The sequence below is a fragment of the Protopterus annectens genome, chromosome 1.part2 (assembly GCF_019279795.1).
Source record: "Protopterus annectens isolate FY-2018-M chromosome 1.part2, PAN1.0, whole genome shotgun sequence".
NCBI lineage: Eukaryota > Metazoa > Chordata > Ceratodontiformes > Protopteridae > Protopterus > Protopterus annectens.
In genome coordinates, this window is record NC_056727.1 from 1030071515 (window position 1) to 1030096765 (window position 25251).

The window sequence follows — 25251 nt, forward strand, 5'->3', positions numbered from 1 at the left end:
TTAAAGACCATGTTCAGACACTGCGGCGGGGCCAGAACCAGAGCTCCCAATATACGGTGGAGGCCTGGGACCATCTTGCCAGTGACCTCACTAGTGCCACTAGCCTACACCAAACTGGTGAGCAGGTCAGGCACCCCCATGCCAACCTGAAGCAGCATAAGGGGGACTTCTTGGAGGAGTGGTTCCAAGAGGCTAGAGCGTTAGGGGATGTTCCAGATTTGTGTAAGTATCACACCAGTATGTGTGTAATAATTGCCAGCTCAGGTATATCATGGATAGGTATGGCTAAATATTCCTCTTATGTCCCCCACAGCTGCAATGGAGCGGGTCACGAACCAGGAGGCCCACATCAGTCACCTGGTGTGATTGCAATGCCTGGCAGGTCAGTAATACTCATGCATTTACTGTCATAGGAAATAAAAATAAAAGTAGAAGTAAATTAATTGCTTGTATAAAACCTGTATTGTTCAAGGCAAGTACTGCATACACTAGAGAATATGGCAGGAAGAGTCTCATATTGTTTGTAAGTCAATAAAAGTGTAATAACCTGACAAAACAGGTTTAACTGCTGGACTGCATGTATATATCCTGGTATCATACAGTAATGTAGATATGCAATCATGTAATAGTACTGTAGCATTAAGCACTGTTAGCCACACAGTGCACTATATATTGAATGTGTAGGAATGCCTGTATGACAGGTGTAATCCCCAGAGGCCATTTAGTACAACTGAGAGACACATAGACAGTAAACAGGGAAAATTAAGACAACAAAAACCAAATAGCACATGCACCTGAGATGTGAACTGTTGTTTTTTTAGCACACAGCCACGGTTCGAATCCTGCCAGTGGAAGTAGTCTGCATATAGAATCATACCCCACAACTGTACAGATATGTCCAGAATGTCAATTAAGGTGTCCTAAATATGTTGCCTATCCACCTGTCCCTCTGGGAAATCAGTGGGATGATCCCATACATATAGGCAGCAAACAGGAAATACAACTGATTGACACACAGCTATGAGAACAAAGCTGGCATACAAGCAACTCACCAATACCTTATGTGACTAACAAGCCACATATGTCCCATTTACTGCCCAACTTGTTAAGCTGTGGTCAGAGTGTGTACAGTAACAGAGTGAGATGTATGTGCATAATAGTAACGTGGGATCGGGTACTGTGTGTGGGAACATTCAGGAAGTGCTAATAAACATTCCTCCCACAGGTCTGTCAGATACCAACACTGTGGCCAGAAATACAAGAATAATATGCAGTTGTTCTGAATAATGAGGTATTACACATCACTGTCGCCCACACTATCCTACAACATATAATGGCCTAGGAAATCTGTATATGAGTGTTGTAATACTAGGTCAGAATGTAAAAGCACAGGGGATTAATAAGACAGAAAGCAGACTGGAGATATACAGCAATATCTATATAGCAGACACAACTGTGATGGACAGTGTTTAAGTTGTAGCAGACACAGCCATGGTTTGAATCCTGGTAGTGGAATTAGACTGCATACGGTTTCATACCCCATAACTGTATAGATGAGGCCAGAATGTCAAGTATATGGACCCATATCTGCTGCCTATCCCCCTAGTAAGTCTGTGGGTTGATCCCAGATGTTTAGCCAGCAAACAGGGAATACAAGCGATTGTCAAACATCATGAGAACACACTTGTCACTGTAGCAATCCCCCAAACTGTTAGGAGAGTAATATTTCAGGTATGTCCTATCTACACTCCCATGTTGTCAAGCTGTGACCAGAGTGTGTACAGTAACAGAGTGAGATGTATGTGCATAATACTAATGTGTAATCTGGAACTTTGTGTGGCAACAGTCAGGTAGTGCTATCAAACATTGCTCCCACAGCTAAGTTGGATATGAACACTGTGCTGAAAAATACAGACCATTATAACCTCTACTGGTACTGTTCACTCTGTTATTGTAGGGAAGTGTGAGTGTTGCAGTTTCTCTGAATAATAAAGTATTACTGGTCACCGTCACCCACACTGTGCTACATAATATAACTGTGTAGGAAAGCATGTATATGTGTGTTAGGTCACTAAAGGTGGAAGAGGGCAATATTCTAGATATGTCCCGGTACACCAGCATGTGGTCAACACATGGCCAGAGTCTGTGCAGCAAGAGTTGGATAGCGATGTGCAAAACAACAACCCAGAATCCAGGAGTATGTGTAGAAACAGTTAGTGTTAACAAACATTCTCTCCACAGGTATACCAGGTAAGAGGTGTGTACTGCAGATAAATCTGGTTCATGTGTAATGATGATGACAGCCATATCACTGTCCAAACAAAGGCTATAGGGTAGTGTAGTAAGAGTTGTAAGGTATAGATAAAAGCACTGACTAGGAAAGTAATGTGGACTACAGGAATATACTTGTTGTTAATTGACATATTTCTCTCCCCCCACCATATCTCCAACAATAATCAACATACCCACCCCAAATGGTATGTAATGACTCTGATAATGTCCAATTGTTTGATAAATATTTTAATGGTTCCCATACATGTGCTATATTGAATTATTCCAACATTGGTGGCATGGTGTCATCAATGTACCTGCATGCTGTTCTTATTACCACTGTGGTCCCATATATGCATGTGTTCTGTTTGCTATGCAACTGTTCCGTATCTGGTGTCTGGGTTAATGGGAATATCAGTGCATGCTGTTATACCTAACCCTGGAATGTGTTGACTATTACTAATCCACAAATGATGAAATCTAAACACTATAGCATTTTGGGAAGTCCAGTCCCAGTGGACCCACCTGTCCCACCTCAGCTGGCCATGGCACTGGGCACCAGCATGTTTGAGGCCCAACCCAAGACCTCCCTGTCCATTGGTCCTGCACCACCTTTGGGTGGAACTGCCTCAGGGGATGGGTCTCGTCTCCCTGGGAGTGGGCATGGACAGGCACCTGTCATCCATTGCCAGTTCAGGGTTGTGGTGTGTAAAGCGATCAATGAGCAGCTTGGTGATGTTCTACATCAGCTTGAGGTCTGTGTGTCGCAATTAGAGAGTCGTCCTGGCTATGTGACTCAGCTGCCAGCACAGTCACCTTCAGGGCTTTGAAGGGGCAATGGTGACTGCCCATGGGTGGGGACTTTAGTCCCACTGTTACCACTAGGGGGCTTGTGGGCTTCTGATATCCCAACACCTCTCCCCATCAAGGCGTTTACCCCCACATGTGTCATATACTGCTCCTGTATGCATCTTGTTTGTCTTGTCTGTTAACATATGCAACCTACCTCACCAAATATACCTACTACCCCTCCCCAACATCCCCCTCTGACCTGAAAAAAAAAGGGCAATCTGTTCCCACAAAAAAAAATCTCGGTCCATACATAGCTGTCCATTTCGCACACGTGGACACATGTAATGTGGTCTAATTGGCATCACAACTTATTGTTGTCCTCGCACCTCTCCCAGGAGTTTGAGTGTCCATATCTACCTTCAAATTCAGTGTATATGCACATCTGTGGCTGTAGAAAAAATGGGCAGCTATGGACCTTCCCTACACCCTTCCTGCACATCCCTGGCTATTTTCCCAACTGTCTTTCCCTCTTTGTGCCCCTTTTTCACCACTTTCCTATCAACCCCTTTTTCTTTTCTTTTCAAGAAATTAGCATGGGGGTAAGCGGCAGTAAGCACTTTTAAGCAACAGTAAGCAGGTTTAAGCCTGTTTGCGCAGGAGTAAGCAATGCCTGGTTAAGCAATTTAGAAGCTGAGTATAAGACACTGTAACCGGAAGTTAGCAGTGTTTACCTCCACGCAAACTGGTGCAAACCCGCTTAAAACTGCTTTAAAGTGCCTTAATCACTCTGTATCCAATGGCCTGTGTTCTGCCCGGCAACAAAATAAACAGCCTCTGCAAGGCTTGAACCAAGGTCCCTGCATAACATAGACAAAGTGATTGTCCACTAAGCCATGCCAGATATATAAAACTCTGATGTTTTCAGAAACATATCATCCAGCCCAGTCATGCAACAGTACAGAGAATGTGTTCCAACATTTAGATGTATGTGTGTGTAAATATATTAATATCCAAACAGATACATCATATGTATATATATATATATATATATATATATATATATATATAAATATATATATATATATATATATATATATATATATATATATAAATATAAATATATATACATATTTAGAAATATATATATATATATATATATATATATATATATATCTATATATATATGAACATATATTCATGCAAATGCCTACCTCGATGCATATATATGTCTACACCTATATGTCCACATATATACACAGCAAGTTACATATATGTATGCAGATATATATCTATGTAGGTATATATGGACATAGTTATATATATGTAAGCAGATGTGTGTGTGTGTATATATATATATATATATATATATATATATATATATATATATATATATATATATATGGCTGTACATCTGTAGATAGCAATGGTAGATTAATGAAAACATATATGTCGACATGCACCATTAATTGGGTTGAGAGGCCCCAGACAATATATGTCTTGTACGAATAGGTATATCCCCCACAGCCAAACACATCCACCCTCCAATACACTACTAAGTGTTTCAGTTCCCATAACCAGGATTTGACACGACATGGGCACATGATGTTAACAGTACTACATCCCACTTCTATGATGTCAGGCTGGTATTGGTAACATATCATGCAGTACAGTCTGGCTCCCATAGGAGATGTAAACTGTGGAAGCTATCAACATCCCCAGGATATATATACACAGACACATATATGCAGATACATATATATATATATATATATATATATATATATATATATATAGATATATATATATATATATATATATATATATATATATATATATATATACACAGAGAGAGAGATGGATGTGACTGCACATACACACACAAATATATGTACAGTAAGATACATATGTAGAAGGTGATACAATATGGAACAGCCACTATGCCTACAGTGAACACCTTCACAACTGGACACTGTATGGGCCACCCATACTAATGACAATCTTTGCCTGCAACATACACCCACAGAGAGGTCATAAGAAAAACACTGCACACAAGTTTGTAGAAATGGAAAACCTTTGTTTGTGTACTATTACAGTTCTATATGCCATGTCATATAGCTGTTCAGTCACTGACATCCATATAAACAGAGTAATGCAACTGTGAAACAGTTATACTGATACAGTAGTCTGAAAAGTTTCACAACTGTTGCTGTCCAGGCCAAGCCCTTCAACTTGCAAAATAGTAAAGACAGACTGGGCCACAGGATACCAAACAATCAACAGTAAGTAATGCAGGTTTATAGTCCTGCAGCCTCTATCTACACTCTGTGCAAAATCACTAGGTGGTAAAGACTTCAGTTGACCAAATGGCATGTAACTGTTACATAGCAAGGCATAACTGACACCATCACAAGCACAATGACAAACAGAACAGTCTTTATGGCAGGAGGCAGTAGGCCTGCGTTATCCCAATTTATGTAAGTAATGTAAATATAGGTGAAGTGTATGGTACTGTACATCCAGATACATTAAGGCAGCTCACCCCTGATGCCCTCACATTTTGTAACAACCTGAGTTATTTATGGTGCACCCCCCAAGACTCAATAATACAGGGCCATATACCACTGTTACATACATTGGCCTCTGGAGTGCATCAGGGCAAACATGTATTGTGTTGGGGAAGCCCACACATATATGGCCCCAGCCCCACCGTATGTGTGGCGGATATGACAGCAGTGGTCTGATGGCAGCAATGGCAGTGTGATATACTCACAGCCCACTACAGAACAACCCCTGACAGCACGTCATATGTGCAAAGCTTGGTATGTAGGTGGAGGACAGAGGCTGGAACACAGGCCCATATATGGAAAACTGTTGCCATACACTAAGCAAGTTGCTGGTGTTACAGGATAGTCTGCAACATACCCTTAGTCCAGGAATTGAGGATAGAAACACAAATGTATGTAGCCATGTACTGATAGCACTCAACACGCACACTACCAGTGAAATATATGACACAGGACTTGTGTGGTGGACAGACAAAACATGATAGCCACACCTCTGCCCACCAAGAGGATAGGCCCACAGTTGAGAGCTATGCAGACAGTCTGCATTCCAAGGTAAACTAGTATGTACACACGCACACCCTGTAACACCAGTGCTATATAAAGCATGACACAACTCTTCTCACACTCTGTCTGTAGTTCAGGAACCTCCTTCAAATATGTAGCTGGCCTGAGTGTGCTGGTTCTCCTGTAAGAGGTATTGCTACCTGCTGTCTGTAACACTGATGCCCACACACAGGAAGAATGTCCATCACACAGGAAAGGTAAATGGACCACACCCACATGATGTAGGGATGTATAGTAGGTGGTTGCCATGACAGTGGTAACTGGAAGTACTACACAGCAAGCTGCATGCAGTTAACAAGTGGAGGAAACTGACTGGTACAGAGGCCATCACTTGATCATGTGCATCCCCTACTAAAGCCAGGCTGCAATCTATTCAAAGCAGCTTAATCCATTTACTGGAGAAAAAGGAAGAGAGAGAGAGAGAGAGAGAAAAAAGAAAAAAAAGACAAAGCTCTTCAAATTAAAAGCTGAAGTCACAGACATGTAGCCAGCTGCCATTCAACAAGACATCATTCCCACAATAGGTATGTGATGTATATATACATGTAATAGAATGTATTACCTGGTCCATCATTATGGGATAGATGATGTGGAATGAGTTATATGTGTCATCTGGGGTTGTGATGAAGTTCAACTGAACAACTGCTATGGAAATAGTTCCTGGCCTTGTGAGTAGTGGGCCATAGCCATTAACTGTGCAGGTCAGCTCTGACAGACAAGATGTAAGCCATCATAGTGTGTGTTGTGTAATGGGAAGTATGTATATTATGTGGCCAATAGCTGTGGTGGAAGTAATGCCATTGGGATGGACATGTGGGGGCCACCACTGGCAGGATACTCAGGTGAATCTGTAATGTAACATGACAGTATTCCATAGGTGTGTAATAGGGTTACCCGCAATTGGGTCCTTCATATACCTCCCTAATGTCAGGCTGTGTCCATATTGTGCACCTGTCTGTGTTGTAGCAAGGCAGAACAGTGCAGATGTGCAGGAAGGTGTTGTGAGATTGTGGAGCTAATGTCTGAATGTACACCACATATAGGTATCCATATGTGTACATATGTCACATATATAATATATGTATATCAGCATGTATGTCCAGAAATATACATATACCCATGTGTAGACATATACATGTGCACATATATACATCACATATATCTACACATATATAGATATATACCTATATGCACACGTCTACATATATACAAACACACACACAAACATGTATGTATATAAAAACATGTCCCCTACATTACTACCACAGTGATGTGTGCTATGTGTGAGGCAGCAGCACACATAGCAATGCACACAGATATCTACAGCTGGCAGTGTGTGCACCATGGATGGGTATATCACATGTTAGTCCCTTGTTGGCACCCCATTACCCTCGTCTGTGCAGTATGCAACGGGAATATGGGAAAGTATGGCAGGTACACATGTGGAGGTGGTCAGGATTGGTAGATATAGAGGACATTCTACAGGGGTGGTATGTGACACATGTGGTGGGTAAATACCGAGGATGGTGTGTGTGGTTTGTGATGTGGATGCCCCATGGGCCCCAATATGGGCATAATGGGAACAAGCCTCCCGCCCACTGCTACTCACAACAGCAGTTCACGTCCTGAAAGTGCCTGGTCTGGAGGCTGAGCAGGAGGAGCTTGCTGACCCTGTGAATATGTACTAGGTGCCTCAGACTGATGTAGCACATCCCTCATGTGTCTGTGGAGCCCAGTATGGAACAGACCCTAGACTTGAGCTCAGGGGACAGGAACATGTCTGTGTGTGCCCTGAGGAGGGGGACAACATCCCCTGGGTGGTTCCACCTGATGGTATTGCTGTAACAGTACATTAGGAGGCCCCAGGTTGGGACACACATGTGATGTGGCCAGGTATCATGGGCAGATGGGTGTGGAGAGATGGATCTGCTGGCCAATAGAACATATAGATGTTATTGTGTCACTGTTATAGAACATGTATAGAATGTTAACTTGATTTTTCTAACTATAGACGTAGTTGATCTATTCTCTAGTATCCCTAAAGAAGAAGGAATGATGAGATTCGGCAAAAGTATTCAAAAGTATGCACAGCTCTCATGGGATAAGGTTTTGCTTATTCTTGAATTCATGGATATAGTATTAAACTACAATTTCATTTTCTTTGAAGGCGAACATTACAGGCCGCTTGTGCCCCCATATACGCTAACCTAGTATTATTGGATTGGGAAGAAGAATATGTGTTTAATAGTTTATTTTTCTAATACATCAGCTGTTATGTTCGCTATTTGGACAATATTTTTATACTATGGATAAAGTTAATATTTTTTTATGTGATTTAAATACTATTAGTGATTGCTTTAAATTTACTTATAGTGCCAGTAAGATAGGTATTTCTTATTTGGATACATTTATTTATACTACTGCAGCAGGTTTTGAATAAAAAATTTATAGGAAAGACACTTTTAGTAATTCATATTTGGAATTTTCAAGCTGTCATCCAATGAGTCAAAAACAGAGTATATTTAAAGGTCAATGCATTAAGGCTGTACGCATGACTTCGAATTATCTTGAGATGGTTAAAAAGTTGAAAATTATTGGTGAGATGTTCAGTAAACGTGGTTACCCAAGACATTTAATAACTGACATTAGTAATTATGTCCAGAAGGAATGGGGAAAAAATACAAACCCCTGTTAGGAGTAGGATTAGGTTATGAGGGTAACGCTTGTGTGAACGCTAATGAGGCAACTGATGACAATAGAAGTGGTATTAATTATAAGCGGGCTTGTATTCTAAAGTATGGTCCACATACAAGAGGTATACAAAGAATAATAGGAACTAATTGGAACATTTTGAACAGCGATGTAGGAGTGCAGGGGAAACTGGGGAACAAGCCACACATTGTCTATAAAATGAATTCAAACTTGAAGAAGTTGTTTGAATTTAGAACATATAGAAGCAAATCTTTGGTGACACAAGGTGGAACAAAGAAGTGTGGGAATTGCAATCAATGTTTCACTATATTTGAAGATGGCACCCTGTTACTTAGCAATTCCAACAGCAGAATCGTCAGGTTCAAAAAGGGTAAGTGCAGGACACAGCACATGATATATTTGGCAAAATGTGCAAAGTGCCCAAGTTACTATGTAGGGAAAATGGATAAATGCCTTAGGAACCACATACATGATCATTATTACAGCATTAGGAAGAAGGATACAAAAAATGCACTGTACAGACACCTAGAAGCAAGCCCGAATTGTGACCTATTCAAATTTGCCATTTTGGAACAAGTTAAAGTTAACCACAGGGGAGGGAATGTTAGGATCAAATTGGGTGAAAGTGAGATCAAATGGCAGATATTACTGAATGCAGCAGTATACCCAGGTATTAATGAATTTATTTCCATTAAACCTGTTCTTGAAGCAAGAGTTTAATGTTACATAAATATATATATCTTAATGTAATATTATGATGAAATGTTTTTAATGTGACGTTTTTATTTTTATATACAAATTCATTTATTTCATGTATTACATATTGTGAATAAGAAAAGCAGACTAATTTGAAATGTAGGTTTCATTTTATCGAGTACACTTTAAATGTTTATTCAAGCTTATTGAGATGTTGCACTGATTGGTCTATGAAATGTATATAACCCAGCTGACAGAAGTATGTAGTGTTCTGAAGAAGTCTACACATTGCAGATGAAAGTGCTTAACTTATCATTTAATGGTCTACAATAAAAGTCTTTTCTGTAGTCAATTTCCAGTTCATGCTACTATGCTTTATCATTGGGACTGTGACACTATTACAGCAGGATTTTCATTTTTCATGTGTACTTTAACATATTTTGGTAGTAATAGTCTACACAATCCCGATACATGTCCAACAGCATGCATAGATATCCCCAATAATGCAGACTGTCAGATGTAAACTTATTTCCAAAAGCAGGAAAACAGCGTGGTTCAGCTAGCCAGTATAATTACGAAATGAATGGCTCTAGTGCACTTCGAAGTAAGTCAAGAACAGCAACAGTCGTAGTTCCAATAGCAGGTTAAATCCTTTATTTTAACAGACAACAGAACTCTCCAAACAAGCGCTTTTGCCTGGTTGTACCAGGCTTTATCAAGTTGAATTAAATGAATGCTTTCTGTCCTTTATATACTAAAAGTATTTAGTCATGTGATATTTGCAGCACTTGCTAATTACATTAATTAACAGAACTTCTGCTTGTTAAAAAATGCAGTTTAAAAGTCTGAATGATTCTTAAAAAAATACTAATTCCAAAATTAACATAAATATATACTGACATATTCTAAAATCTGCCCAGTAGGAACATGTATATGCTCTCAGTAGTATCATAAAAATTCTTGTTAAAAATATATACACAAAATAAAATTGTTTTGTGTTCATTTTTATATGCTAAAAAGTATTTTACATTGTGAAAGAAGTCAGAAACCAAACATTGTTTAAATATTCTTAGCTTGTTTAAACAAGCTCTCTATAGCTCTTCCTTTCTATATAATTAGAACTTCTATAACAAGTGTCAGGAAAACAAAGCTTAGAATATAGGCAGTGTCTATTTGCAAAAGAGAAGTAAAGCCAAATCTCTGTAAGGTGAGAGGTAATAATGATGGAAGAGGAGAACCATATATTAAGTCTGTGGATGTCTTCAGCTAATATGGTTAATGTAATTTATCTCTATTTATTTTTAATACACTCTTCAAGCTAATACTATCATTAAGGCCAGGATGGTGGGTGGCATTTAACTTAATCTGCCAAATTAGTTCGCGATTTTCTAGGCGAGATTCCCAATCCTCACCCCTGGCGTCCTGCTTGACCTGTTCAATTACCAGAAATTTTAGCTGCATGTTAGGGCAATTTAAAAAATGTTTATAAAATGCATTTGTCTCCCTTTTTCTTTCGATGTCATTGAGGTGCTCATAAATGCGTCTTTTGAGCATTCTCTCTGTCTTCCCTATATAAAAACTGTCACAGGACAGACAGCCCCCCAGATATACTACCCCTTTGGTAGTACAAGTGTATCTGTCATAGGGGTATAGACATGTCTTTCTAGCAGCTAAATAATAACGCTCCTTTTCTATTATGTAACTACATTGGTTGCAGGCCCCACATTTTTGTGTGCCCAATTTTCTTGTGTTTCTGAAATTTTTGTTGTCTTTTCTACATTCAAATAACCCTTTAAGGTTAGTGTCCCTCTTCCTGGTGTAGCTTTCATTGTCAGGTAAAAACTGATGGATGTCTTCATTTAACTCTAAAATAGGCCAAAAAGTGTTGATAGTGCTTTCAATAACATCTGAGCCCCCATTAAAAGTATAAACAAAATTGTTTTTTAAAAGTGAATTACTCTGTTCATTGTTGGGTTGCTTTGTAACTATTCCTTTTCCCAATAAAGGGGGATACAGGGAATCTCTTTTGTTTACTACCTCTAATGCTAGTGCTTTTAATAAAGTGTGGGATATCCTCTTTGCAGGAACATGTCCTCTAGTATGTTAATCTCTTGCAAAAATAATTCATTTGTACTAGACATTCTTGAGGCTCTTATAAATTGCCCCTTTACTATGCCTCTCTTTGTGTAATGGGGGTGTCCACTGTCATAATGCAGGAAGGTGTTAGAGTGTGTCTTTTTTCTATAAATACTTGTTTGAAAGCAACCTGCTGTGGTGTTCTTACTCAACAATACATCTAAATAATGTAAAGAGCAATCACTGATTTCATGTGTGAAGGACAAAAATGTAGTAGTTGCATTCAAATAGTTAAAAAATTCTCCAAACTCTTCCTTGTTGCCCTTCCATAAAATGCATATATCATCTAAATAACGTTTATACAATATAATGTGTTCCTTCCATTTTGTGGTATGGATAAAGGCCTTCTCCCATCTATACAGGACAATGTTAGCATAAGACGAAGCACATGAGGCACCCATAGCCACCCCTTTCTTCTGTTGGAAAATTTCCCCGTTAAAGTAAATATAGTTGTTTAATAATACAGTTTCCATGAACTCAACTATTAAATTAATTAAGCTTCCTGTCAGCCCAGATTCAGTGGCCAAAATTTCGTTGAACCAGTCCAGACCTGTACTGTGTGGTATGCTAGGAACAATTCTATAACGTCTATAGTGACTAATGAAAGGTCAGGGTCAAACAGGTTGGATGTAATGTTGCCTATAAATTCCCATGAGTCTTTACAGATGTAAGTAATAGTTGAAATAAGATGTTTCAAATTCTGATCTATAAATATGCCTATCGGCTCCGTGATGCTCCCTGCTCCTGCTACAATGGGTCTGAATTTCAGGGTGCTAAGCCCTTATGTACCTTAGGTATCCCGAACATAACTGGGATTTTCGGTTTAGGTACAGAGAGAAAGTTGTAAAGTTTTTCATTAATGCCCCCCTGGTTGAGGTAGTCTTTAAGTGTGTAATGTATCTTGGAAGTGGCTAGGTTATATTCATTTCTTGAAATTAGCTCATAAGTTTCTCCATCTTGCAGGATGTTGTGTATGTAAGTCTCGTATTCAGAATTATACATAAGGACTACCCCTCCACCCTTGTCGGGTCTCATCACTCTGATATTTTCTTTCTTAATATGTTCAATAAGTTGGAGTAAATGGGAATCCAAGTTGTTTTTAGTTTTTTTATCCTGAGTGTTAATTCTCTCCCTGAGTGCATTTTCCACTAATTTTTCAAATACTTTCAAGATGGGGTGTGTGGGGGGGGGGGTTGAAAGTACTTCGTCTGCTGAGTGTGTCCTCTAATCTCTCTTGACCTTTAAAGTAAATAGCTAGGTTCAACTTCATGACAAATAATTTAAATTCAATTAAAGTTTTGGAAATGTCCATAGGTTGTGTAGGAACAAAATGCAGCCCTTTGGTAAATAGCTGAAAAATTCAGGAGTAATGCTGGCATCTGTGTAGTTATAAATCTTAAAATTGGTTTCACTAGAGATCTGACAACCATTTATGTCTGTGTGCGATTCTCCTAAATGCTCTAACATAGCAAATAAATTCTCTTCACCTATCTGCGCCCCCTGTTCCAACCTTGCTGTGGATACATTTGATTCCTCCCCATCGGTCTGCCCTGGGGGTATTGAAAAACCTGAGATTGGTTACTAGTGTCTTTATTTGCTTACCGCTCACTCCTTCTCAGGGGTTCATTCCCGGATGTGGCTGTTCCCTCTTGTGAGCTATCTCCAAAATTATTATTATCTTTCTCTATGTGACTAGATCTGTTATTCCTTGGTATTGGGTATGCCCTACCCTCTTTGTACTCCATCAAATCCCTGTCTAGCTTCCTTGCTTTGTGTTCTATAACTTTAAGACAATGCTGGTCCACTTCTTTAAATACATTATCGTATTTCTCTTTGAAACTTAAAAAATTCCTATGGTTCACAATGTTTTCATTTAAAGAAGTCAATTCATTCAGTAAAATATCAGCTTTTCTCTGATAATCTTGGGTCATTAAATTCAAAATCTCAAGCCCTGTCTTGTCAAATAAATCTATCAATTGGCAATGTAAAGTTGAACCAACTGTAGCATTATTTGGAAACTTGAAGCAGCGGAGCCCTTTTGGCACTCGCTGCACATTGATACATTCATTTAAATAATTCATTTCTAATTGTGTATTTTTATAAGCATACAGTTTATTACTAAGCATTTCAAAATCAGTGTCCATTCTCTCAAATTGTTTATGTCCAGTACCTTGCTTAAATACGTATTGTTGTTCTGTCCACGCTCTAAAATTAAATGCGTTTTGGTTTGCATTTAATGTAGTATCATTACAACCATCCCTTTGGTCGTGTCTAGATTGCTGGTCTTGTTCAGCATAGTTATTAACAGCCGTTAATAAGCTGGAAGCAACGTTCTCACCGCCATTCGCTCCTGAGTTCACGTGTGTACTTTTCCTTTAGTTTGTCTTTGTTGCTGGTTTCCCGGCAACGATGAAGAACAGTCAGGTTTGGCTGCAGTTAGCAAGCTGCTAATGTGCATCATCATAGCTAGCAATATGTTAAATTCTTGCCTGGTGACTGGGGAATCTTCTTGTTCCTCCCTGAGCAATAATGGCGTGTTAGGGAAGTTTGAACCAGCTGGATCTTCCGCCATTGAAAAAATGTAGCAAACAACAAACAAAGCCAAGTAAAAAAACAGATAAAAACTTATTTCCAAAAGCAGGAAAACAGCGTGGTTCAGCTAGCCAGTATAATTACGAAATGAATGGCTCTAGTGCACTTCGAAGTAACTCAAGAACAGCAACAGTCGTAGTTCCAACAGCAGGTTAAATCCTTTATTTTAACAGACAACAGAACTCTCCAAACAAGCTTTAGCCTGGTTGTACCAGGCTTTATCAAGTTGAATTAAATGAATGCTTTCTGTCCTTTATATACTAAAAGTATTTAGTCATGTGATATTTGCAGCACTTGCTAATTACATTAATTAACAGAACTTCTGCTTGTTAAAAATGCAGTTTAAAAGTCTGAATGATTCTTAAAAAAATACTAATTCCAAAATTAACATAAATATATACTGACATAAATATTTTAAAATCTGCCCAGTAGGAACATGTATATGCTCTCAGTAGTATCATAAAAATTCTTCTTAAAATATATACACAAAATACAAATGTTTTGTGTTCATTTTTATATGTTAAAAAGTATTTTACATTGTGAAAGAAGTCAGAAACCAAACATTGTTTAAATATTCTTAGCTTGTTTAAACAAGCTCTCTATAGCTCTTCCTTTCTATATAATTAGAACTTCTATAACAAGTGTCAGGAAAACAAAGCTTAGAATATAGGCAGTGTCTATTTGCAAAAGAGAAGTAAAGCCAAATCTCTGTAAGGTGAGAGGTAATAATGATGGAAGAGGAGAACCATATATTAAGTCTGTGGATGTCTTCAGCTAATATGGTTAATGTAATTTATCTCTATTTATTTTTAATACACTCTTCAAGCTAATACTATCATTAAGGCCAGGATGGTGGGTGGCATTTAACTTAATCTGCCAAATTAGTTCGCGATTTTCTAGGCGAGATTCCCAATCCTCACCCCTGGCGTCCTGCTTGACCTGTTCAATTACCAGAAATTTTAGCTGCATGTTAGGGCAATTTAAAAAATGTTTATAAAATGCATTTGTCTCCCTTTTTCTTTCGATGTCATTGAGGTGCTCATAAATGCGTCTTTTGAGCATTCTCTGTCTTCCCTATATAAAAACTGTCACAGGACAGACAGACCCCCAGATATACTACCCCTTTGGTAGTACAAGTGTATCTGTCATAGGGGTATAGGCATGTCTTTCTAGCAGCTAAATAATAACGCTCCTTTTCTATTATGTAACTACATTGGTTGCAGGCCCCACATTTTTGTGTGCCCAATTTTCTTGTGTTTCTGAAATTTTTGTTGTCTTTTCTACATTCAAATAACCCTTTAAGGTTAGTGTCCCTCTTCCTGGTGTAGCTTTCATTGTCAGGTAAAAACTGATGGATGTCTTCATTTAACGCTAAAATAGGCCAAAAAGTGTTGATAGTGCTTTCAATAACATCTGAGCCCCCATTAAAAGTATAAACAAAATTGTTTTTTAAAAGTGAATTACTCTGTTCATTGTTGGGTTGCTTTGTAACTATTCCTTTTCCCAATAAAGGGGGATACAGGGAATCTCTTTTGTTTACTACCTCTAATGCTAGTGCTTTTAATAAAGTGTGGGGATATCCTCTTTGCAGGAACATGTCCTCTAGTATGTTAATCTCTTGCAAAAATAATTCATTTGTACTAGACATTCTTGAGGCTCTTATAAATTGCCCCTTTACTATGCCTCTCTTTGTGTAATGGGGGTGTCCACTGTCATAATGCAGGAAGGTGTTAGAGTGTGTCTTTTTTCTATAAATACTTGTTTGAAAGCAACCTGCTGTGGTGTTCTTACTCAACAATACATCTAAATAATGTAAAGAGCAATCACTGATTTCATGTGTGAAGGACAAAAATGTAGTAGTTGCATTCAAATAGTTAAAAAATTCTCCAAACTCTTCCTTGTTGCCCTTCCATAAAATGCATATATCATCTAAATAACATTTATACAATATAATGTGTTCCTTCCATTTTGTGGTATGGATAAAGGCCTTCTCCCATCTATACAGGACAATGTTAGCATAAGACGAAGCACATGAGGCACCCATAGCCACCCCTTTCTTCTGTTGGAAAATTTCCCCGTTAAAGTAAATATAGTTGTTTAATAATACAGTTTCCATGAACTCAACTATTAAATTAATTAAGCTTCCTGTCAGCCCAGATTCAGTGGCCAAAATTTCGTTGAACCAGTCCAGACCTGTACTGTGTGGTATGCTAGGGAACAATTCTATAACGTCTATAGTGACTAATGAAAGGTCAGGGTCAAACAGGTTGGATGTAATGTTGCCTATAAATTCCCATGAGTCTTTACAGATGTAAGTAATAGTTGAAATAAGATGTTTCAAATTCTGATCTATAAATATGCCTATCGGCTCCGTGATGCTCCCTGCTCCTGCTACAATGGGTCTGAATTTCAGGGGTGCTAAGCCCTTATGTACCTTAGGTATCCCGAACATAACTGGGATTTTCGGTTTAGGTACAGAGAGAAAGTTGTAAAGTTTTTCATTAATGCCCCCCTGGTTGAGGTAGTCTTTAAGTGTGTAATGTATCTTGGAAGTGGCTAGGTTATATTCATTTCTTGAAATTAGCTCATAAGTTTCTCCATCTTGCAGGATGTTGTGTATGTAAGTCTCGTATTCAGAATTATACATAAGGACTACCCCTCCACCCTTGTCGGGTCTCATCACTCTGATATTTTCTTTCTTAATATGTTCAATAAGTTGGAGTAAATGGGAATCCAAGTTGTTTTTAGTTTTTTTATCCTGAGTGTTAATTCTCTCCCTGAGTGCATTTTCCACTAATTTTTCAAATACTTTCAAGATGGGGTGTGTGGGGGGGGGGTTGAAAGTACTTCGTCTGCTGAGTGTGTCCTCTAATCTCTCTTGACCTTTAAAGTAAATAGCTAGGTTCAACTTCATGACAAATAATTTAAATTCAATTAAAGTTTTGGAAATGTCCATAGGTTGTGTAGGAACAAAATGCAGCCCTTTGGTAAATAGCTGAAAAATTCAGGAGTAATGCTGGCATCTGTGTAGTTATAAATCTTAAAATTGGTTTCACTAGAGATCTGACAACCATTTATGTCTGTGCGATTCTCCTAAATGCTCTAACATAGCAAATAAATTCTCTTCACCTATCTGCGCCCCCTGTTCCAACCTTGCTGTGGATACATTTGATTCCTCCCCATCGGTCTGCCCTGGGGGTATTGAAAAACCTGAGATTGGTTACTAGTGTCTTTATTTGCTTACCGCTCACTCCTTCTCAGGGGTTCATTCCCGGATGTGGCTGTTCCCTCTTGTGAGCTATCTCCAAAATTATTATTATCTTTCTCTATGTGACTAGATCTGTTATTCCTTGGTATTGGGTATGCCCTACCCTCTTTGTACTCCATCAAATCCCTGTCTAGCTTCCTTGCTTTGTGTTCTATAACTTTAAGACAATGCTGGTCCACTTCTTTAAATACATTATCGTATTTCTTTTTGAAACTTAAAAAATTCCTATGGTTCACAATGTTTTCATTTAAAGAAGTCAATTCATTCAGTAAAATATCAGCTTTTCTCTGATAATCTTGGGTCATTAAATTCAAAATCTCAAGCCCTGTCTTGTCAAATAAATCTATCAATTGGCAATGTAAAGTTGAACCAACTGTAGCATTATTTGGAAACTTGAAGCAGCGGAGCCCTTTTGGCACTCGCTGCACATTGATACATTCATTTAAATAATTCATTTCTAATTGTGTATTTTTATAAGCATACAGTTTATTACTAAGCATTTCAAAATCAGTGTCCATTCTCTCAAATTGTTTATGTCCAGTACCTTGCTTAAATATGTATTGCTGTTCTGTCCACGCTCTAAAATTAAATGCGTTTTGGTTTGCATTTAATGTAGTATCATTACAACCATCCCTTTGGTCGTGTCTAGATTGCTGGTCTTGTTCAGCATAGTTATTAACAGCCGTTAATAAGCTGGAAGCAACGTTCTCACCGCCATTCGCTCCTGAGTTCATGTGTGTACTTTTCCTTTAGTTTGTCTTTGTTGCTGGTTTCCCGGCAACGATGAAGAACAGTCAGGTTTGGCTGCAGTTAGCAAGCTGCTAATGTGCATCATCATAGCTAGCAATATGTTAAATTCTTGCCTGGTGACTGGGGAATCTTCTTGTTCCTCCCTGAGCAATAATGGCGTGTTAGGGAAGTTTGAACCAGCTGGATCTTCCGCCATTGAAAAAATGTAGCAAACAACAAACAAAGCCAAGTAAAAAAACAGATAAAAACTTATTTCCAAAAGCAGGAAAACAGCGTGGTTCAGCTAGCCAGTATAATTACGAAATGAATGGCTCTAGTGCACTTCGAAGTAACTCAAGAACAGCAACAGTCGTAGTTCCAACAGCAGGTTAAATCCTTTATTTTAACAGACAACAGAACTCTCCAAACAAGCGCTTTCGCCTGGTTGTACCAGGCTTTATCAAGTTGAATTAAATGAATGCTTTCTGTCCTTTATATACTAAAAGTATTTAGTCATGTGATATTTGCAGCACTTGCTAATTACATTAATTAACAGAACTTCTGCTTGTTAAAAATGCAGTTTAAAAGTCTGAATGATTCTTAAAAAAATACTAATTCCAAAATTAACATAAATATATACTGACATAAATATTTTAAAATCTGCCCAGTAGGAACATGTATATGCTCTCAGTAGTATCATAAAAATTCTTCTTAAAAATATATACACAAAATAAAAATGTTTTGTGTTCATTTTTATATGTTAAAAAGTATTTTACATTGTGAAAGAAGTCAGAAACCAAACATTGTTTAAATATTCTTAGCTTGTTTAAACAAGCTCTCTATAGCTCTTTCTTTCTATATAATAAGAACTTCTATAACAAGTGTCAGGAAAACAAAGCTTAGAATATAGGCAGTGTCTATTTGCAAAAGAGAAGTAAAGCCAAATCTCTGTAAGGTGAGAGGTAATAATGATGGAAGAGGAGAACCATATATTAAGTCTGTGGATGTCTTCAGCTAATATGGTTAATGTAATTTATCTCTATTTATTTTTAATACACTATTCAAGCTAATACTATCGTTAAGGCCAGGATGGCCACTGTCTTCCCTATATAAAAACTGTCACAGGACAGACAGACCCCCAGATATACTACCCCTTTGGTAGTACAAGTGTATCTGTCATAGGGGTATAGACATGTCTTTCTAGCAGCTAAATAATAACATTCCTTTTCTATTATGTAACTACATTGGTTGCAGGCCCCACATTTTTGTGTGCCCAATTTTCTTGTGTTTCTGAAATTTTTGTTGTCTTTTCTACATTCAAATAACCCTTTAAGGTTAGTGTCCCTCTTCCTGATGTAGCTTACATTGTCAGGTAAAAACTGATGGATGTCTTCATTTAACGCTAAAATAGACCAAAAAGTGTTGATAGTGCTTTCAATAACATCTGAGCCCCCATTAAAAGTATAAACAAAATTGTTTTTTAAAAGTGTCTGTGACTGTCTGAAAGTGACTGTCAGATGTGCAGCAATCTCAGATCAGCCATACCACTGGCATATATGTAACCATAGTGGCCCTGACAATTGCATGCAGGTGAATAGTCTGTAACAGGCCAGCAATGATAGTGTCTACACAGGTGACATGGCTACAGTGGCATAGCAGAAGGTGTGGTACAATACAATATCTGTCCAACTGGTAGTTAAGCTATTGCCATACCTAATGAGTTGTGTGTACAGTCTGTTGAAGCTGATATAGTGGGAGGGATGAGAGAGATGTGTATTACAAACTGTGGTAACCTTGCCGTATGAGTTGCTCAGAACTGTCCCATCTTTATGTCTTTCAGACAAGATGGCACATGCATGGTTGTCCACCTATTCCAATGCAGAGAATGAAATGTTGATAGCACACATGATTCAGCATTACCACTGCAGTTTGGAAGGCGTGCACATGAGCAGCAGGAGTGGACCGCCCTGTAGAATGACCTAGTCCACAAGGGTCAATGATGTCGGACTGCACAACTGCAATTATGAGCAGGTCCTGCATTATTGTACTGACCTGCTTCACAATGCATGTTGGCGTGCTGCTGCAGTCTGGGGGTGGGTCACCTCATCATGGAGGGGGCTTGCCATCCATCCCCCTGGCACGTGTGGAGGAGATTCTGGCAAGCCTCATGGCACCTGCCCATCTGGACAGCCAACAACCAGTGGACTCCTTCATGGAGGTGGGTGTCACCCACACACCAGCCAAGGACCATGCAGGTAAGGACACAGGGTACATCAGTAGATCACTGTTGTGTAAATATCTGCATTGGTACAGGAAGATCATGCATATCTCACATGTCATAGATATATTATGTTGCTGCATTGTAGTGATAAACAGATGTCCAGATGTGGTAGTATTGTGGGAATGTCCCGTTGATGTATGGCAATACTGTACCCAGCCTGTAGCCCTGCCACAGGTGTGGCCACTGACATTTCATCTCTCACCTTCTTATGTAAGTCCCTCCAGGATAACAACAAGGCAGCAGCTTGTAGCTGGTGAGTATGTTTTATGTAGATGCTTGCCAACACATGGGGCATGTAATGGTGATGGTATATTCCATGCACACATCTAACACACCTACCCTGAATGCATGCTGTACATGTGCATGTATTGTTGCTGTGAAATGCATGGTCTCACAGGGGTGACCATGATGGAGCATTTGAAGGGTATGTCAGACACCTGCATAATAACTAACATCCTGTCATTGCAGAATGTGTCCATAGGGAGTAACGTACTGGTGGTAGACATGGCCTACAGTAGTGACATGTTCTGAACAACACCCAATATACAGTGCAACACCAGTGTATATACATGTAGGACAATGGCACCTGCTGCAGAGATACAGTATGGCATAAGGCATTACAGTACTCCACATTATCAGGTGGGTCTAGGCTGTAACATGTAGTGTTCAGTGTATGGAACACTACAAAGTGGCACACATGTGTAGGGCTTACTTCTCATGCATCTGCATAAAAGCTGAAGGGGGAGGTCTCAGCATGACACACCAGTGCGCAATGGGATGTGCACATGAGTAGACCTTGCAATCCTGCAGAATAGGGGGACATGTGTAGGGCAGACTGAACATACACTGGCAATGTATATGGCCCACACTGGTATACCCCTGCCAGGAGCAGTGACTGCTGTAGTACAGACAACAAGAGGTGTGATAAACCATCATGATAAGGGTGTGCACACATATGCCCACATGGTGTGTATGCATTGCGGTCAGCAGCCGCACACCTAACACAATCTGTAGACACTGCATGTGAAACTACATGACATATGTCACATACCGGGCTTGTGTACTGCTAAGATATGCAGTGATGTGGTCCCATGGCAGATCAAGGATGTGTGTGTAAAATCAATAAAGGTGTGTATACTCCCCATAGCCACAGTATGCTCTGATGGTTGTCAGTGCAAGAGTATTGCAGTGGTCATACATGGTCTGTTGATGCTGACAGCTGTAAATCAGGCATCAGGCATTCACCAATGACAGCTGTCCACATATCATCCCAGATATGTGTTGCTGAAAAACATAGGGGCTGTGAGAAGTAAAACTGGCATAACTGACAAAGTACTACACATTCCGCAATGGGTTGTACACCTGTGAGTTGTGGTGCACAGTACATGGCAGGGAGCAGAACAGGTGCACAGCAATTCTGTGTACATTGGTGCAGTGGTATCCAGGGGAAGGGGCATCACCTAGTGACACAGCACATGCATTGCACACATGTATACTGCTGCTAGCATGGATTGACTATAGCTGAACTGCATGCTGTTCTGTACAATATGTTCTGCATGTTGGCAGATGGGTAATAGGGGGACTGTGTGTACTATCATTTTGCAACCTCATATGTATGTGTGTGTGTGTGTGTGTGTGTGTGTGTGTGTGTGTGTGTGTGTGTGTGTGTGTGTGTGTGTGTGTGTGTGTGTGTGTGTGTGTGTGTGTGTGTGTTTGTGCATCCTGGTGGTTAGTTAATTTCCCTGCAAGGTCACTCTGGTGAAGTGGAGGGAGGTAGATTCATGTTGGTAACGTGTGTGCATGTGTGTGTGTGGCCATGTATGCAGATGTGTGATTGTGGGGTGTTCATATGGCTGTACCTCCCTTTGGGACTGTGCAGTACATGGACATGAACTGCCACATTAAACACCAGGAATACCTGTCATGTGTGTAATCACAGGATAACAAATAGTATAATATGGTCTGTAGCATGGAACAAGCATCCAGAGGGAAGGTAGACTCCAGGTACACACTTAATATTGCAGTCAGCAGACAGGTCACCTACAACCCACGTATGTAGCAATACAGATGCATTCGGGAAGTACAAGTCAATACCATGGAGTGTATCCAAATATTACAGTTGTCACATGATGGGCTGATGGAGCAGCATATCTGGCAAGTACTGAGTATTACATACACATGACACACCAGTGGGAGATATTATGGATGCAACATAGTAACCCATACATATAAAGACCATGCACATAATTTTCAGGCATACAAAAGGTGCATACCAAATTACTGCAGTGAGGCCATATAAATCCACTACACACAGGTAAGGCAGGTAAAGTAGCAGCAGGCCATGTGTTGTGGCCACTTGTGTGGGTATTTAGAGGATTGTGATGTTAATGAGTGGTATCAATGTGTGTATGTTAACAAGTGTGATGCAGAATGTGGTAACACATGGACAAATACATGGGACTGTCTGTAAAGTCATGGACAGGTAGGTATTACGGGTGTGTGTGTGTGTGTGTGTGTGTGTGTGTGTGTGTGTGTGTGTGTGTGTGTGTGTGTGTGTGTGTGTGTGTGTGTGTGTGTGTGTGTGTGTGTGTGTGTGTAGGCAATGCTGTACAGGTTTTAAAGTGCGTTTATTGTTTTCCCCCACAGGTGGCAAGGTGGGTCAGGGTCCCTCCTGCTTGCAATCTGATGTAGGTTTCCATACAGACAATGATGATGATGAGGATGATAATAACATTGAGACACAGGTGGGGTTGTCAGGGGCTGACACTGCGTCAACATTTGACATCCCCCATTTAGCCACCCCACCCCCACACACAGTTTCTGTGCATATACGCACCCCATCACCAGTGGCCCTAGCGAAGGGACAGCTGGCATTCAGTGGCAGTGCACATGAAAGTGTGGTAACCATGCCTTCTGTGTCCAGTCACAGCAGGCATAGCTGGATGTCTAGCAGGCCACCAGAGAGGCAGATGTCGCAGGGTGCCCAAGGTACGGCCGCTGGACATCATGCCCTGGCAGAGGCGACATAGCTGATATCAGCAGAAGCATGTTGCAGGCTGTCATGGTGGCGCAGGTATGTATAGAACATTACCACAGACAGGGCCTGAGGCTGCAGAGGGCTGCTCTCACATTCAAATGACAATGCCCGTGAACTGGCTGGTGCTATCCATGGATTAACTGAGTTCATGGATAGATGGTCTGGTGAGATGATGGCCCTCATCAATCATGGTCTGCCCATGCTTGAACATGTGGGGGCAGTGCAGCGACTTCTGTGTGGATGTAGGCCAGCAACGCCAACAACTGATAGTCAACGTGGATGTGCCAGGACACCAATGGGCTCCTGTAGTGGTAGTAGCAGCCCCGGCAGTGTGGGGATGTGCTGTCCACACCACACCACAGCAGGCCACATGCACATGGTCCTGGCCAGTCCAAGGAGGGACCTGGTACCAGCAGACAAATGTCATCAGCAGGTGAGAGTAGCACATCTAGTCCTGTACCTGGATATGCCCGCAGAACCCCTGGTGGGCACAGTCCACATGTCCATGGCCGGATGCAGTGAACTGCACACCCTGCCAAGTATGGTCGGCAGCTGTCCATAAAAACCTGTGTAGGGCAGCCACATGGCAGAACTATGTGCATGCATACCCACACACTATGCAAACACACCGATGGCAACCCCATACCTACACATACCACATCACCTTGGAGAGCTCCCCAGAGTACACCCCTCACCCATACACATGGTGTCAAATGTATGGCCCAACCTCGGCCTCTGGCAAACCAACACCACACCCTGTGCATATGATGATACCTGTGCCCCATCCTTGTCATCCATACAATCAATGCAGGGGCAGGCTGATATAATTCTGATGTACACAACGACTGTACAACATTGTAACACAGTGCTGCAGTGTAACATGTTGTAGGGAGTAGAGTGTGATGCATATTTGGCAGGTAGTGTAGCCATACAACAATAATGCCTTATAGCTATTAGTAACACTGGTTGGTTGTGGTCTCTATAATGTTATCCAATTGTATTGTAGGTGTACATGTGTCAGCACTAGGATGCCCCATGCATATGATGATACCTGTGCCCCATCCCTGTCATCCATACCATCGATGCAGGGACTGGCTGATATGGTTCTGATGCACACGGTGACTGTACAACAGTGTACCACAGTACTACAGTGTAACATATTGTAGGGACTAGAGTGTGAGGCATATTTGGCAGGTAGTGTAGCCATCCAGAAATGATGCATTATAGCTGTTAGTAATACTGGTTGATTGCAGTCCTTATAATGTTATCCATTTGTGTTGTAGGAGTACATGTGTCAGCCCGAGGATGGTCTGCAGTCATATTCCATAATGTGGTATGTCACTGTGCTAACACCATGGCTGTGACATATCTGGGGTACAGTTGAACACATTTCACAGGTTATTAAACCAGTTATTGCCTGTGCCACATGGACAGTAGCCTGCTGAGGCATGTATACCCTGCAACCTGAAGTAGACCCATCCACATACACGCACACTGTTACTCACCAACACTGGGACTTGACCCCTACCTAGCTATGTCATGATACTGACGTGTGTGGCTTACATTGCACATATCACACAGCGTTTAGTGCCAGGTGTGTCCCAGGTTG